Here is a 13,027-nt window from a genome sequence, read left to right on the forward strand (position 1 = left end):
CTTTATTTCTTTGCCTTTACTTATTTGTTGATTTCCCTTCTTGACATTGCTTATTATACTTAGTCTATTTTCTCCTTTTGCCATCTGTTTGTTATTGTTGCTGTTTCTTTAAAAAGTACTTTATCACCCTGGAAACTCAAGCATTATAAAGTCTTGGCCAGCTATAATACAATTTTCAACATACTTTGTGCCAATTGCTCTCAACTTACATAAAGAACACCAATTAACAGAGAAGTCTATGCTGCTTGTCTTTTTCTCCTAAGGGTAGCCATACAATGACCCTTAGCAAGAAAATTATGATTATGAGCATATGGTGAAAAAATTTAATGTCTTACTTATTTCAAAGTCTTTCTTATTACAGCTATTAGTAGATCCTGCTGGATGATCAAGCAATAAATCATCTGACCATGTAGAATTCATGGTCCTGTAATTGATCTTTTTCATGTGTTTTCAGATAAAACTCTATAATACTTTCTAACTAAAGGTAAATGAGTAGATAAATTACTAATGTCCTTGAGGGAACACAGCTGGAGAAAATTGCATTCAGGCAATATAACTTACTTTCACATCTTTCCACTTTTTCTTTGTATTGCTTAAGGGTAAGGGGAAAGGAAAAAGAAATTCTCTTTGAGGAATGAGAATTATAATGAATTGCTATGGGTTAGACTACGTTCTATTTCCATGCATTGGAAAACAACCACCTATTATTTTGTAATAATATTTTCATATTTTATAAAGGTGTCAATACAGTGTATGAAACAATTATACCTTGAAGGACAATAAGATCCAAATCTGTTTTTTTGTTTATTTCATTGATTTGGGTACATGAATATTTCTAGCAAAAAAATTGCCCCCTGGACTTCAATGTCCAGCACAATAAACCCATAGCAGTTTTTGACTCTCTGCATATTTAGATCTTATATATGCAGAGAGTTATATGAATACTAAATATTGAAAAAAAAAATTGGTTTGGTTCAATATCATGGAGGATGATTCTTTTTATTCTACCTGAAACAATCAATATATTTGCAACCTGAGACCTGGAAGAATAATTCTTCAAAATATTATTGGTGGATCTGCTGGTGTACTCTGGGAAGTCTTTACCCACTCGAGCTGTGAATGAACTGCAGAAACAAGGAAGATATGGAAGAGGCTGAAGGGAGTTCCTGCTCTAGTATATGTACATAAATCCACATAGACTGAGAAACAGACAGAACAAGTAACAATCAAAACCTGACTATTTCAGAGCTTTTCAGGGAATCTGGTAGGAAAGGCAAGTAGGGAAATTTATCTGAAGTGAAAGAGCAGTTCAAACAAAGTAAGCTGCCATGTAGGGTATATGAGAGGCAGGTGAGAGCTTGTGAGCCAGTATCAGACAAGATGCCAGCGAAGGAACTCAGGAACACAGCCGTAAATGTCATGACTGTGAGGTGCAGCTCCTGGATACTGTTAAACATCAAACTTGATATGTCTGAATCTGGGTGTAATGACAGGAAGATATACACATTTACCTCTATCTACCAAGCAAATAAAACATCCTATCAAGCCAAGCAAGCACTGAAATAGATGGGTTTCTGGTTTCTTATTACTCACTTAGTAGTTCCCAGATCATGCTCCAGTTTCATGAGGGCTGGGCGCAGCTCACTACAAGTAGAGACAATCCTAACCTCAACAGCACCAGCTGGTACTAGAGGACAAGAGAGAACCTACCTGAATCTACTCTCTTGCTTCTTTTTTCTGCTTTATTTCTAGCAAAAGAAAATTGTTCTCAGTTGAAGTCCTTACTGAAGTTAAGCAGAACATTCTTCTGTGGTATTCTGTGGTATTCTATATACATATATTTTCCATTTCAATCTTCTGAGGCCACACATTTTATTTATTACATGCCTTCCCTTCCACGAACAGCTCAGGTTTAATGTTGTCCAACTCTGATTCTGAAAAAAATGCTTTACCTGAGAGAAAAGTAGCAGTAGATCCAAAATTCACTCTTGTTTTTCCCAATGGTTTCTAGTTCTCCAACAATTAAATCTTTATAATTTTTTTCCAGGAGATGGAAAATTTCTCAGAATTTGCGGAAAAATTAAAATAATATGAGGAATATGGGATCATAGAGATGAGATATGATGTAATGAAGTATACATAGTGCCTCTTAACTAAGCTTTTGTTGCTGTAACCACCAGTTCCTATTAAAATTGTCTGACAGAAAAGTAATCTATTTAAAATGCAACTTTTTAAAGCATTTTTGAAACAGATGTTGCACCTGGTGTAAATCAAGGTACTACTTCTCGTTTAAACTGAGGTTCCAGATATACATTTGTAAAGTTGACTCCTCTAGATAAGTCACTCCATTTGAAAACATAGGGTAGGCTGTGATTTTACTTAAGCAAAAAATGTATGCAAAAAGCATATTTCATTAGCAGGGTTGAACTCTTCAGAATACAGGAAAACAGAAAGGAAAATGGAAAGACTATTTAAATGCTTACAGATGTTTAACTGAGGTTATTATTTATCAGATGGTCTCATGGTCTACCTACTTTTATTTTTAATTTCATAAATCACAAGGTTATCCTTGCTAATATTGTATACCAGTGAATGTGACATGATTTAATTTTCAAAAGAGTTAAAATGGACTCAATAATCTTAAAGGTCTTTTCCAAGCAAAAGAATTCTGTGATTGAGTGCCCTTAAATTATAGATATGTATCAAAATCATAGTAGTATGCTAAATTAAAAATATTATAAGTTTTTCCTATACAGCATAGATTTCAAAATACAGTTTAGTCACAGCTTTTTTATTTGAAATTATTTTTTTTAACACTGTCAGTTTGCTCAAGAAAGCCAGGGGATGTATCTTTTTGTTTCTTTATATTTAATCCTCACATATTGTTAGCTTTCACCTATCTAAGGCCATAAATTCACCTAATGTATTTCTTATTCATTAAAAATATGCCACTAGTTCACTTTGGAATCAAATAACCATCAGAGATTTTTTTCATCTTCTCAAAATATGCTGAATCATTAAATTTATTGTCAAGCACTTCAAATTATGCTAAAATATTTGCAGTTTTATTAAAATTCATTTTAGTGCATGTTTCAGTTGTTTGGTTTGTGGTTTGATTTTTGGTTTTTGTGAGGTTTTTTTTCCCACAAAACCTGCTAATTTACATTTGTGAGGAAATCTGTAAATTCAACTTAGGCAGGTATTTGCATACAAATCTGTTTCAGAATCAGATAAATACTATGTACTGAATATCTGATTTTTGGAAGTTATACAGTATTCTGTCAATTTTAAAAGGCTTTGGTAAGTTTTATAAATTTGAGGACAACATTTATGCATTTCCCTCCAAAAAACCAAAACCAACCAACAAACCAAACCAAACCAAACCAAACCAAACTAAAACCAAGAAACCACAATTTCATTTTTTTTTCTCATTTATTTAGCAGAATGTTTTCAAAAATCTGGAAGATCTGAGGATAAGATGAAGGGAGTGGTTTCGAGAAAGAAGGTTGAGAAGTATGTGTAATTTATGCTATGTCTAAATAACAGTCATCAAGGGAAATACATATTGTTCACTTCAGATGTGAGAAATATAATGTCCACTGACTCAAAGCTTTATATAAACTTATTGTCTGCTGAAATAGCTAGTTATGAATTTAGCTCTCTTCTTGGTATTGTCCATGTGTCTGAATTACTCCAACAATGCATATGGCATCTGAAGACCTCTTGAAAAATTCATGGAGCGATTATATGCTACTTGCTTGTTAGAAAGAACAATGACTTATGACATAGATACCATTATTTGCAATCATTTGCCTCCTCATTCTAATGTGAATTCAGTGCTACCCCTTATATAGAAACTCATTAAAAGCTCTGGATGTTTCTTGTCATTTCAAAACAGCTGTAATCAGCTAAAAGTCACAGAAATCATCAACATCTTTCAACTATTTTTCTGTATTTCTGCTTCTTGTTCCAAGCCATGATTCAATTGCAGCTAAATCACTTGTCAATGTTGGAATTTTGGCAAAGAAATATCACTTAAGGGCTTTCAAGCTTCATCATGCTCTGTCATTAAAAAAAAATATAGAATTCAGATATTATATCATATTGTCACCTCACATTAACAGCATAATTTCAAAATAGCTAAGAAATAAATAGTTACTATATATAGCCATAACAAACAAACAACCACCAACAACATAAAAAGTACTGAAATCACTATCTATATGTAGGTCCCAAAAGGGAGAGAAAAGTATGGCAGTAAAAAAAAACCAAACAAAATAAGTATTTTTTTCTTTAATTTTTCAGCTTTCAAGTTTCTAGATCACAACATTTGGTTGTGGGTTTTTTTTGGTTTTTTTTGTTTTTTTTTGTTAAATCTCTATTATTTATTTATAGACCCTATGTATGGTTAATTGTTTTAATGACATTTTTCTTTGTCACTGTCAAATAGTATTAATATTCTTCATTGTCCTCTTATTAAATGGTAGATTTTATTATCTTTCAGACTCTAGATTTCCAAAACCAAGACTTTATGTCAGCTTTGACTTTTATTTTGCAAGGTCACAAATAGCAAGTCAATTGGGACATTAATTTGTGGCTTACTGTTTTCAGAACCGCCAATACATATGCAAAGTTCACTGTAATGAGAAGGAAAAAGAATTAGATTATGTGTTGTTAATCTTGTGAAGTGGCACTATATTTAGTAAAATAAAAACTATTCAGTCCTTAGAGGCCCTTCCTGGAAAGTGGCAGGGAAAACCTTTCCATAAGAGGTTACCTAGTCAGCTCTTTTGTATCCACATGAGGGATGCCCTTCTTACACTTTTCCCTTGCTGGAAAGACATTATGTATTAAAAGTTGTTATTGCAAGTAGCAACTCTTTCATTTTAGCCATCCCTTTATCTTCTTCCAGCTGTTCATTTCATCTCTTGAAGTGGAGTCTGTCAGAGTGTCTTATATGTCTCTGTATACTTGATCTCACTTTGTCTTCCTGATTCACCCAAGATGTGATGGCAAGAACATAAAATATTAGGTTAGAAGTGGTCAATAAATGCCTGAGGAAGGGTAGCACCTTTTAGTTGTCACAAGAATGTAAATAAAAATATGGAATGTTACATTCCTTAAATAAGCAGAATACTAAAAATAAATGATAATGTTAAAAGATGGAAACCACCACAAACTTAAGTCAAAAATCTTATGAAGAACTGAGCATATATGAAAACTTTAGTATTAAAAACAAAACTAAGGAGTTTAGTAAGAGATATATCATTAAACAATGGAAGAGAACTCTAGAAATGCATTGCACAAATCTAAGGATGCTCCCACTTGGCTCGTTTTTTTTTTATTAAACTGGCCAGTCATGATGGAAACACGAATGTGTAGACATACATAAGAAAAAACATCTTATTCAGCTGTTTCTGTGAGGTCTCAGGTGTGTGCCTCTGATTCTTCAAGTTCCTGTAGTGTATCTATACATCAGATCTCAAAAGAATCTTATGCAGACTCAGGTTCTGAGTTACTGTTCAGTAAAAGAGGAGAATAGCTAAAGAAAACATTATCACAAGCTAATATTTGGTCACATATGTTGGAGTCTGAGACAAAGAGTGTGTGCCTAGCTCTGAGATCCAGGAGAACACTGAATTTTATATAACATGAAATTTATGGGCATGTTTTCATGGCGTTACATGAAAACAACTGTTAAAGTTAGATAGAAAAGCTAAAAGTGTGAGTGTGTAGATTAGAAAGTTTTCTTAAGTCACTGGGTGAAAAAGTTAGCTTGGAGTTTAAACTGGTTTAGAGAGCAGAAGATAAGATGGAGAATTTAGGGTGTTGTCTCTTTTCCTTCTTCTTTCTTCTTCATTTTCTTCTTCTAGAGGTTTTTGGATAGTAGTGGGTGATTGGATAGAAAATGCCCCAGAGCAGCACACAGGTGTTGGATCATTGGGTCATTAAGAAACATAATATACATGTCTATTGTTAATTGGATAAGTAAAAAGATAAAAAGGCTGCACAGTTTGGGGCCATTCTGTGCCTTCAGAGCCGAAGTGAGCCAAAGGTAATAATGATTTGAACTTGTGCTGAAGGGTCTGGGGAAGACCTGCCAAGTTTTGTGATAACATCCTAATAAACAAGAGAAACAAGATCCTAACAAGCTTTGGAGTTTTCTTCCTGACCCAGAGAACTGCGATAACCAGAACTCCCCGTGAGGAAATATTCCGAAGAAGGCTCGGCCCAGAGGAGACTGAGAAATCTACGTGTGAGAAGTACAGAAACAGAATCAAGACAAGACAGAAAGAAAAAGTCATGAAGACAAATGGTGTTTTATTTGGGAAATAAAACAGACAATAAGCAGACACAGGAAATAAGCAGACACAGTTTCTTATTAGGGGTTTCTGGTAATAACTTATTTTAAAATCTCTTTCATTGCAATGACAAAAAAGAGCAAAACTGGCTAATCAGAATAGCTAATGAATCCAATGACCTATACATCCTTATAATCTGATTGAAATAGTGTCATTTAATAAAGGATTTCTAAATACCTAGTAAAATATTTTTGAATATTAGAGACAATACATGATAACACTTGATAGTTTCAGTGTCAACTCAGAACAAATGTACATTGAAAAATCATATGGGTTAAACAAATATATGGGTTATAATATATAAACAAATCATATGGGCTATCTACTTGTATCACAAAGCATCATGATAATTGGTTCCAGGGGTGAAGTTCTTCCAGCATTAAAACTACAGAGCTAAAAAACCGTAGAAACTTTCAGAGAGTCAAAGAATTGCTGAGAATGAGAATGGAAAGGATCTCCGAAGACTGTGTTGTCCAACTTCCCTTTTGAAGCAGAACCATCAAAAGTAGGTTGTCCAGGGCTGTTGCCAGTTATGTTTTGAGTACTCCAAGAGCAGAAACCTCACAGACCCTCTGGGCGGCCTGTTTCAAACACTCTCAGATTAATAAATAAATAAATAATAATAAAAAAATTCTTATCTTCAAGTGGAATTTTCTATATTTTGGTTTGAGCTCATTGGAGAATATAAGAAAGTTATTCAGATATTAGAGAGTGTTCAAAGGAGGGCTATGAAGATAGTGAAGGGCCTTGAGGGGAAGTCATATGAGGAGCAGATGAGGTCACTTGGTCTTTTCTGTCTTGAGAGGAGGAGGCTGAGGTGAGACCTCATTGAAGTCTACAAATTCCTTGTGAGAGGAAGAGGAGGGGCAGGTGCTGATCTCTTCTCTCTGGTGAGCAGCAGCATGACCTGAGGGAAAGGCCTGAAGTTGTGTGGGGTTGGGTTAGGTTGGATATTGGAAAAGCATTCTTCACCCAGAGTGGGGCTGGGCACTGGGTGGATACAGGGAAGTGGCAGCAAGTGCCTCTGAGTTGAAGTGCTTGAACTTCAAGTGTTTGAACAATGCTCTCAGACACAGGGTGTGACTCTTGGGGATGGTGCTGTGGGGGTCTGGGAGCTGGACTCAAGGGTCCTTGTGAGTCCCTGCCAACTCAACATATGCCATGATTCTGTGCTTCTGAGGTGCTGAATAGTTCATGAAAGTAAATCGCTTTTTTTCCAAAAGTAAAAGAAATTCACTTCTTGATTACTCCTGCAGTAATTGAAATATTGTCTTAGTAATTTTTATGTAATTATTCTGAACGAATTCTAGTAAAAGACGTGTGTCAGTCTAACTTCAAGCTTAATCTAATCAGTATTTTTCATTATATTTTTATTGATCATAACTTTGGAAATATTTGGCATTAGATAAAAATTAATCTATCATCAATGTATATTTAAATAATTTCTTGAAACTAGAAATAAAAATAATTTTCTATTTTCTAGAACAGAGGGAAAAAATATAGAATCTTCTGGACATGGTAAAAATTGTTTTTGACATTGTCTCTATGTAAAGTACTAGTTTTGGGCTGTTTCTAATTTAATTTTTGTGCAGTGTCCTTTCAATAAAATCACCTTTGCTGTCCTTCTGGTAATGTACACAAATTAATAAAGAACTGAATCTTTGGAAAGTTGTAATGAATATATCACTTCAAGAGAGATTTCCTAGATGTCAGAAATTATTATCTCTGAGTCTTATCCCACTGAATTTTTCAAGGCTTTTATTTCAGAACAAAGTGTGAAAATATCTTACTCAAAGAACCACTGAACTGAATTCTTCTGGGAGTAATAAAAATCATTGCATAAATATGCATCTAGTGAATATACACATACTGGAAATTAATTTAATGATTTTTAAGACATTTATGCATGACCTTAAAATATCCTCTGTAGTATAAATTTTCAATGTGTATGTCTAGAACAACTCAGTATAAAACCTGTACCTGGCTGATAGCCAGCATTCTCAGTCACTTTATTTGGTTTCAAAATACAGTCAAGCTATTTTTTTTCAACTTACCTAACAGACTTTAAGACTTTTATGTTTTGATCCCTTCAGATGACTCAAACTGCTGATGATTGCAATTTATGTTCTGTTCATCTATAGAGGACTATGATGCTGAACTTCACTAAATTCACTACAGTTTTCACATCTGGTTGCATACACTTTATTTAATCCAGCTGAATTCTTCAGAATTTCCCTTAAAGTGAGAAACAAAAACGTTGTAATTTGAGCCTCCATTTCGGATTTATTTAAATTCTGCAAGACAATGATTCTGGATCAGATTAAAATTCATTTTGGAAAAAAGGTTTATGTAAATAGCAAAACATGACAACATCTGGTGAACTTCATAACAGCTGCTCTAATTTAGAAGATGTTGAAAAGAAATATATATTTAGGTATGCACTAGTCTTTGATTTTTGTTGTTAGCTTAAAAGTATTTGTTCTGTATACAAGCACTATAGTGCAATTGTGATCTTTAACTGTGAAAGGGAAAGGAGGGAGGAAAGAAAAAAAGGAGGGTGAATGAGGGACAAAAGGAAGGAATGAGGGATGGGGGAAAAGGGAAAGGAAAGAGGAAAAAAAGAGAAGAACAAGAAATACTATAGCCTCACTATCTAAGATTTTATGACACTTTTGTTATTTGCATTAACACTGCATCTGATAAAGAATTGAAAAAATAACACATTTGTGATCTTTCATCTTCACACACTAAACAAAATACTTTCATTAAGAATCAAGGAGTGCATGTTGCAGAGTATTAGGCCTCAGACAAAGCACACATGGAACATTTCAAGCATGTAGGCATCATGTGTGGCAAAATAGCTGTTAAAAACTTTGGGGAAAAACTTACATGAAGTTCTCATATTGGTAGTTATTTCTAAAATAATACGGACAGAAAAAAAGGAGTAAACCTGTTACTAAATACCTGACAAACTCACTGCTGCTAAAGTTGAAGCTGAACACTTCCTTAAATATCACAAGAAGAGATATATTTGGGTTGTTTTGTTTGAGGCTTTGGGTTGGTTTTTTTGTTTTTTTTTTGTTGTTTTTTTTTTTTCAGGAGAGAATTTAAATAGTTAAAATTAAAAGGTTGAAATATTTTAGTTATTTTTATTTCAAATTTTTAATGGAAATTTGGAATTTCTCAGTAGGCCATAGTCTTACATCCAAACAAAATTGCAAAGTATGAGAGATTGAGATTTATTTAATGCTTTTGTTTAGCTTAAGTTTGTGTTTACACAAGTTTATGAATCAATGGTGAACCTTTTTTTATAGCACTGGGGCTTTGGGTTTGAAGTGTCCTAGGATAAGGATTCTTTTTGTTTGTGTATTTTGTTCTAAACCAGAGCAAATGATAGGTCAGAAATAACCACTAATAGACAATGGAAAGCATCTTTTTAGAAGAGAACTTTAAATAAATTAATGTCAGAAATAAAAAAAAAATCAGTTTTTCATTAATCCACTTTTCTAACATGTGTCTAGAGCACTCAGCACAGAAAGTAGAGATAAATTACTTAAGGGCTTTTGATTAAGCAGTTTTGATAAGGACATTAGAAAGCTGCAAATCCCCTAAGCTCATCTTATTTGCTTGCATAGCTGAGCAACTCCAGTGAATGTGGTTTAGTAAATATGTGTCTGAACTACACCAGGGATCCTTTACTTAAGTTCCAGATATTTAATCTTTCTCAAATTTCATTTCAACCCTGGATCTCTTCAAATCTAATGATAAAAATATGTATTATCTTATTGTTTTCATTTTCCAACTTTATATATATATACATATTAAATAAGGTATTCTTTGGCTAATTTTTCTGTGTCAGAAGAAGATACACATACCTATTTATTTTCAGCTTTTGAATGGAATTTAACAGGAGGCAAAATAGTTCTTATTATATCTTCAAGGACAATTCTACATCTTCTTGAAATCAACAATCTTTTTCCTTACAAGAATAACATTGTCTGATTAGACCATTTGAGATCCAAAGGTCCTCTAGCTATTATATTACTTTGGTATGGAATTGCCCCTAAATTCTATACTGTAGTTAGATGACACAACATTGGGTGCGTGAGAAATACTGAAAATCTCCTAAAAAGTATTTTTTTTTTAAATGTAGCCCAAAGGGTTTGCATTTTAAGAGCAGAAAAAGAAACATTAGAAAAAAAACCCCACTGAGCTTCAGGGACAACTAACATTTTTATCTTTTGTTTTCATTGTTCACCCTAGCCCATCGATTGTGTTTACTCAAAGGTTAAAAAAGTTTGTGATTTCAGGCTGCCTATAACCTCATGCAGGCAACATTAATCAGATACACAAGCTTGACAAAACCCTGAGATTTTTATAGTTACAAGACCATCCCAAAAGTTCATTCTGTGATCTCTCAATATGTTACATAGCATGTAACCTGACGGGGTATGGATTTTCTTAGCAGGAAAATAACTCATCTGTTCTTTAAAAATAGGTGGCTTTCGGAGGTACTATGTTTTGCCCTTAGTGCTAAATATATATCTTAACATTTTTTTCTTTTCTCTTCATTGTCTAATTTCTGCTAAGGATAACCTCTGTGGCAAAAATTGTTTTATTAAATCAAAGAAAAGGCATTTGCATCTGCAAAGTTGTTGACTAAAAGCTAGTGAGTAAAAGTCAAATATAATGTCTCTAAGTAATTGACTTATTTAGAAATCTATAAATACTAAAACTGTCAGTTAAATGAATGGAAAGAATAGAAAACATCACTGCTATGTCTACATTCAGATGTTTGGTCAATTAGTCTCCTTTCTTCAAATTCTTGAATTTTCGTAGCTCAGATAAATCTGCCCCAGTATTTGAAGCAGTCTTTCTTGGGTGAATAAAATTCAGATGTCATCCCTGAAACCAACCCTTCTGGGAGAAGCTGATGGTAAACTTTCTCAACATTATTTTCTGTAGTTATGTTTTACCTTTTTCAGAGATCCTCATGAGTTCCACCACCGGTTCATAAACTAACAGATTTTAAGCTAGAAGGAATCCTCAGTCTTCTGTCTGACCTCTATATGACAGTCCTTGGCATTTCAAGTCACTTGGCCTTGCTATAGAAGTTATTGACTAAGAAATTAAATAGTTGGTATTATACAGATTGTCATAATATCTCTTTTTTTTTTTTTTCTTTTATCTTAGAAGACTTCTAAAAGTCAAGGAACATTGCTGTTGTTAGAAGTCAGTATTGTTATCATAACCATTATGTTTCTTACATATCCTGTGGGGCAAATGGGTCAGTTATGGTCTATAATAGTAGGATCACTAACAGAATATGACAAAAAGACCCTGTCTGGCCTAAGATGAAAATAGTCAGAAATCTTCTTTTTACATTTTGATAATTTTATGGAAAATAACAACGTGCATGATATTAATAATGTTTCTACAACCACAGGTAAAGATCTTTTTCAGGATATCCTTATGAAAGAAACCCAATTTTCTTTGTTATCATAGGACCAGAACACTAGCAGGTGTTCAGTGGTGCTGCTCTGGGACTAAGGAAAGGTTAATGAGCTGTTTGCTATTTTAATATTAATGAAGGCTGTGTTGTAAGTCATCAACTCCAGCTGAAGTTGCACTTAGTGAATTGTTATAGCTGGACACTAATTTTGCTGGTGCCATGACTTTTTTTTGTCAGTACCAATTTTCTCTCTTTAGTTTGTTTCACGCTTTTTATTTTCTTATATAGCTGAAATATGTATTGAAACTGCTTCTTAAAATTTGATTCAAGGAATATAAGCTAGGGGAGGTCAAGTACACATGAATTTTATTTCAAAAGTGTTACATATGGGTTGCTTATTGTACAGAGAAGAAATTCTTTTCTCTGTGTCTTCTGATGAGTTTCAATATTCCAATAAAACTTATCTTAATCTCCAGAAATAAAAAAATAGCTGTTATTTTTCCTTCTTTTCAATAAGAGTTTTGTATTCAGCTCAAGAGTAATAAACACCTCTTTTTTATTGGCATATTAATAGAAAGGCAAGAAAGGTATACAACATGAAAAGCTCTGTGCTGAAATCTACAATACACTTCTCATGGTATCAGGTATATAGGATATCAGTAAATCATTATGTTAGAAATACACACAGCTATTTACTTGAGAAATGGCTCACAATATTGCGTAATTTAAATTATATTATATATTAAGGTCCAGCCATAGGAAAAATACTACTTTTTATATATTTATGAACTGTTGAAAATGCCATCTATGTCATCTTAGGAGTACTTATCAGGGCTACAATGCCATCAAGATGCAACTCCTCACTAATTGACACTTTAGTCTTGCTACTGATCAGAACTACAGCTAAGAAAAGATCCAAATTTAAAGCAAAATTAATGGTTTAGAATTTGGTAATTTTTAAGTATTTTTGAAATTCTTTTCTCTGTCTTTGTCCTGTGCCATCTATACAGTTTACACAAAGTATCACCACACTGCACCAATTAAAGTATTCTTTAACCTTTTTTCTCCTCTAAAACAATAGTTAAAAACTACTCTTATACCACATTCTAATTGTCTTGTCCACTAAATACTTTTCTCTATTACATCAGGCAAGCACTTTCTTACAAAATATATTCATTGTAATACCTCTTCCTCTCAGAATCTCTTTGATAAA

The sequence above is a fragment of the Parus major genome, chromosome 3 (genome assembly GCF_001522545.3).
Source record: "Parus major isolate Abel chromosome 3, Parus_major1.1, whole genome shotgun sequence".
NCBI classification, from domain to species: Eukaryota; Metazoa; Chordata; class Aves; order Passeriformes; family Paridae; genus Parus; species Parus major.